We start from the raw sequence: 5,920 nt of genomic DNA, 5'->3' as shown, positions 1-5,920 counted from the left end.
TGCTTCAGCCAGGCTTATTCACACTTTCATTTGACAGTCTGGATTTTTGAAAAATGTGCATGCATTGAACTTGCAATAGCTCAATAATAAAGAGCCTGGAAATTAAGTTCTGGGAGAAATACCTGTTTGCTCCCACACTGCTCTTTTCTCTGTGACAACAGAGCTACATCTTGCACTACGTGTCTGGACTTGGTCTGCAGTGTGTGCTTTCAAAGGGGCTGTTTGACCTGTGCCTTAGTTTCCCAGTTGAAATATTTAATGTAATTTCAACTGAGGAGATATATTTCCAAATGTTATTCAATGAATGACAATATAGACCTATGGAGAAGTATTTAATTATCTATGATGTACCCGTAAACTGCAGAATTTACAGCAGAATTTTATCCAATTACATAATGACCATAAATAAAACCCACAACTAACCCTCTGGCCCTCCCACCCCTGTAGGTTTTGTGATTAAAGCCCTCAGATTGGCCTGACTGTGAAGGCAGGAGGGCAAGTGAGGGGATGTAATTTTTAATTCTTAGAGTTTCCTGTGGAGCACTCAGACTGCTTTAGCTCAGGCTGGGTGACAACCTGTGGGAACCCAACCCTGCTCTGCTGGGAGCCTTGCTGCCAGCAGTGGCTGTGGTGTGCTGGTTTCAGAGTTCCCTCCAAAAAAGAAATCTGAATTCCAATATAGACTCAGACAAATAGTTTAACAAAAATAAGCTCTGTCTCCCTCGGTTCTGCATTCATGAAAAGGCAACTGATTGTAAGGCCATTCATGCCATACGATGCCAAAAGTAGTGCAATCCAGTGATTAAGAGGTGTGAGGTTTGGAGCCAGAGGTCCTATCTTCATTTAAACCTAGCACATAGCCGGAAAAAATGAACAAATTTTTGGGCCTAGACTGGTTGAATGGACTTTAAGTCTGAAAGCTCCCTGTGTTTTCTATTTCATCAGTTGATCTAATGAGGGAAACAGGCTTTCTCTCTAAGGCATATGAGCAACAATAGGTGTCCTTAATGTATTAAAGCAGTTCTCAGCAGAAGTTTGGCATCAGGCTGTCCTATGCCATTGCTAGGGTAAGGGAGCAGAGCTGCTGGGGGAGCTGGGGGAGGCAGCTGTGCTCTGCTTGAGCCTTTGCACACTTGACAAGGCTGTGGGTATGGGCAGCCTCCCTGTTGCACTGTTGCTCATGTGGCTGTTTCATGTAACAATAGGGGAGAGAAAAACATTTCTTTAAACAAAGGAAAATAAGATCACAAACCATAAAGAAAACAGCAGGGAGATTTGGGGACAGATATACTAACAAATCACCAACAGCTGTGAAAATTACTTCTGATGCATTTTTTTTGAACCTGATTAAATAAACAGTAATCAAGATTAGAGGTAATTTCCTTTCAAATACCACAAATATCCATGAATATCTCTGATCCCCACTGAGTCTAAGCAGTGTGGCACAATTCTCTCTAGCCACATCACGGTAGTTGGGTGGATCTTTCCTCAGTGCATGGGGAATGGGGTGGTCAGGGTTGATGGTGCTCAGCAGTGCCCTTGTTCCAGCACCCGATGCCTCAAAGATGCCAGGCAAGATGTGCAGGCAGGTGGAGCTGGCAGAAATCATAGAAATCATTCACATGCCTGTAGGCATTTTTCTGCAGAGAAGAGCCAGCTAATATGGTTTTTTAACACAGGTTTTTTTTGACTCTGCCAGTTCTTTCTGCCTATCCCTAACTAGAAAAGCACTGCTTAATTTTCATCAGAAAAGACTTTCAGCAGAGCACAAATGTCAGTGTCCAGTCTTCACAATGAAGGGAGGCACATGCTCACTCAAGACTCTTTCTGTTTTGTCTTCAGCTTGGCTGTTTGATTTCACTATTTATAAAGAAAACTTTGTATTTGCTAGTATTGCTTGAGGTCATGCAAGAGTTCAAAGAAAAAAAAATACATTTTCTTGTTGTTTTCTGACAAAGAACAGGACTGAATTCTTGATTAGAATGTTGGAAACAGTGAACAAAACAAAGCACAACATTGTGATATCCACCCTTGCCTTTTGTAGCTAGATCTAGCTTTCTGTGTGATGTGTCTTTGCCACAGAGTCATGCAGTCAGAGCAGCTTACATTCAAAAAAGGGCCAAGTGTACTCTTGGTTACTTTTCCACCAAAAGCTGCTAAATAAAGCTCTTTGGTAGTGTGTGGGATTACACTACAGGCTCTGTTAGTCACTTCAGTGGTCGTGGTGCACCCTGAAGCTCACCAGGGAGTGTTTGCCTAGCCCAGACCCCTGTTCACTCTTTCCCTGAGGAAGACAGGTTAACTGCAGTTAAAATTACAATATTTGGGAGATGTTATATTTTTCTCTCCTGGTGTCTTTTGGCTACCTTATGTCTCATAGAGAAAACTCCTGTTGCAGTAATACCTGCCGTGGCTAACTGGAGAAATTTCCAGGCACAGCAGATCTGGAGACTGAGGTCATATTTCCTGAACAGAGAAAGCAAGAACAATCTTCTGTAGCTGTAAGTGTGTATTTCTAGAGTCTTCTAGAGTTAGAAGGCCGCTTCCAGAGCAGAGGTTTTTGGCAGAACCTAGAGCTGGCAGTGGTGGTAGTGCCATTAAAAATGACTCAGTGGTTCTTTGCCCCCAGGCACAACCTCTCACATTTGCCACACAACAAGTTCCATCTTCTGAACACTACAATGCTCTTTAGGGAGCAAAACCTCTCAGCCATTGCCCAGAGCCCTTGTTTGAGCCAACGAGTAATCAGAGCTGGTCTGGTTGTGTAAACTGGAGGTGCTGGCCCAGAGCTTGGTACTTGAGACCTCCCAAACATGGGGATCACTGCTGCGGGAAGTCCAGCATGTTCTGCTCCCTCCTTCTGTCCCAGCTTTTTCCCCTCATGCAGCTGGTGGTCAGCCTCCAGGATCTGGGCTTGGGCAATGCAGGGCAGGGCTGTGGTGCTGCCCTTGTGGCTGCTTACATTGCTGTATCTGGAGCCTGGCTTGACAAAAAGGCTTTACATACAGCATGAAATATGATTGTATTGAAAATGCTGGAGATGTTTTTACCAAAACACTAAGCACATTTTTTTCTGTATTTTCCCCTTGTTTTTATGGAGCTTGAGGTCGTATTAAATGTTTCATTAACATTTTCCTGTTTTGTAGTAATTGCTGCTGTCTGACTCATGCTACTTTCCTCTTGACACAAGAGCCTTTATCTGTCTGTGTTTGCTTCTTGCTCAAATACTATCTTCTCAAGTTGAAGGAGATTTTGTTGTAGCTCTGTGTTTAGTTTTCACTCTGTATTCATTGTCATTGGCACTGAGACAGTGTGCAGGGCAAACCAAAGAGCATTTTGCAATTTTGTTGTGGCTGTCTGCTCTACACTAATACACTACAGGTAAACATAATCCTGGTGATAATAAACCAGCTGTATTCAAAGCACCTGACCCTACATACCCATGTATACACAGGTCCAGACCCCACCTTAAAAGGGTTAGGAAGCTTTTTGCAGGAATCTTTTCAGTATTGTTTGACTCTTGCCATGTTTTACCCTTAGAGGAACCCATTAAAGATTAGGTTTTTTTCTACGTTTTTTAAAGTTTAAGGCCAAGATGGGCAGTGATACCTCCAACATCTCAAGCAACCTGAATTCTCATTCAGATCCTGCAAACTCAAGGTGCTGCATGATTTCAGCTGGACAGAAACACTTGAATTTTCAAAACAGAAAAGTTTGGGAAAGAGATGTTTCTTTAAGCTAGGAGATGATAAAGGGAGGCATGAGAGCAAGCTACAGCTACTTGAAGGGTAGTTACAAAGATTACAGAGGCAGACTCCTCTCAGTTGGGTCAGGAAGCTCAGACATGGGGCAGAAGCCACTCAAGTGTGGGAGGTTCAGATTGGACACAAGAAGAATGGTAGTGCAAATTTGGAACAGGTTGGTGAGGGAGCAGAGGCTTAGTGCCACAGACACGGATACAAAGATATTAAAGATGCTCTCAAAAATACTGATGGGAGGAATGCAGTAGGTGAGACATGGCCAGACATTAGGCAAACAACACTCCATGTGCCAGAAACAAGTTATAAAAAAGGAGTCACTGAGGAATTCAATAGTCCATTGACTTCTTGAAAAGATTTGCTGAAGAACGTGGGCAGCTTTTGGCTTTAGTGGTCTTTTTGTCTTCACACATACACTGTAAATACCTAACTATCCACAAAAGAACTCAAAGTGCTCTTCTAAAATATTCATATTCACAAATTTTGCAAAACAAAACTGAGGATAGTTGGTAAATGTATTAAGTTATGTATAGCACAATAACTGGCATGTTCTGAAAAAGGTTGCAACATCCTGTGTTTCTTTTCCAAAACCAGAATTTCTTCTTATCCCCAAGTTTATTTCAGTCTCTCTGGCAATAATGATCTTCACAGGGCAGGTATGAGAAGCTGCATTTGTAATTAGCTACAGCAAACTAAGAGGGAGAGCTAAAAAAGAATAATAAATAAAGCTCATGTGATTAATTTTATGAAATAAGATTCCTAATAACAAACACAAATTTCAGAGTCATGGCTATATATAATTTACTATATATTAACTGCTTTTCTACTATACTTTTTGACTTTGTGTGCTTATAATACTAAGTATGATTACAGACAGCACAGGATATTTCCTTTGTGACATTACTACCTCTCCCTGTTGCAATGATTCCTGCCACTGCAGAATGTATTTATTGCTGCATAAAATTTTTAAGTAAAATGGAAAACTGGAGGTTCATAACACCTAACAAAAGGCAATTCACTGCAATGACTAAGAATGGAAGGAACTTATCTCAGTGTCTGTATAATCTCAAGAGAGGGAGAGAGGCACATCTCTGAGAATAATTCAAACCCCCTAGAAGGGGCTTATGGTCACTAGCTAGCTCCTTTAGTGCTCTTCAAAATGCTGCTTAAAGACTTGCAGTATGAGTCTGGGCTTTGGGAAGGGTATAAGGAATTACTCATACTATTTTTAAGATGAACTTACCATAAAATTTTTTTGGTCTTCTTTTTATTTTAATGATAACAGGAAAAGAGGAAAGACATCCTCTAGATGTTTACCCCATGCCTTCTGTTGTTTTACATCTTCACCTAAAAAAATTACTTCAGTGGTGCCATTTCCCCCCTCCATTATCTTCAGAATACATTTGGGAACACCTTGGACTGTCAGGGCAATTATTCCTGGCTTCAAGCATTGCCTGAGCAAAGGCAGGGGCTACCTGAGTATTTTCACCACAAGCCTGTGTCTATTGCTTGCTCCAAAAATGTCCATGTGTGCTAGAAAGAACATACTGTCCATACTCTACATGGAATGAAGCTGAGCAAACAAAACTGCATGGCACAGGAATGATGAATTCACTAAGTTGTAGATTGGTGCTGCTGAATATTACAGAGTACAAAACTACAATTTTATGTGTTTTTAAATATAATAGCTGAGTAATATTGAGCTATGATATCCCTTTCTGTACTGATATAGATGACAAGTCTTATTGCAATTTATCCAGTCTCTTTTCACTCAGACTTTTGCTACGGGTAGAGAACTGCATTTTCAGCTAACTGCAGAGAGCCTGGCATTTCTCACAGCTGCTGCTGTGTTCTGCCCAAATGTGAGCAAGTGATTCAGGCTCTCAAATGTACCATTGGTTTGACACCTGTGACTTGGGCATTGAGAGCTGCTGAGACTCAGCAGCTCTAGGAGCATCATATTAGGCATGGCTTTGGAACCTCTGCGTCTTCTTAGATCTGGAAAACATGCAGGTCCAGAAAGAAAAGGAGCTAAACTTAGTTCAATATTTTGATCTCCATCTTTATTTTAGGAGGCTAATTTTTGCAGTGGGTGAAATGACTTGTGAAATCCTGATCACTTCATCAGAACTGGCCCAGCTCAGATCCAAGAACATTTCATC

Source organism: Prinia subflava, chromosome 4, assembly GCF_021018805.1.
Source record: "Prinia subflava isolate CZ2003 ecotype Zambia chromosome 4, Cam_Psub_1.2, whole genome shotgun sequence".
Lineage (NCBI taxonomy): Eukaryota > Metazoa > Chordata > Aves > Passeriformes > Cisticolidae > Prinia > Prinia subflava.
This window is presented reverse-complemented; position numbering follows the sequence as displayed.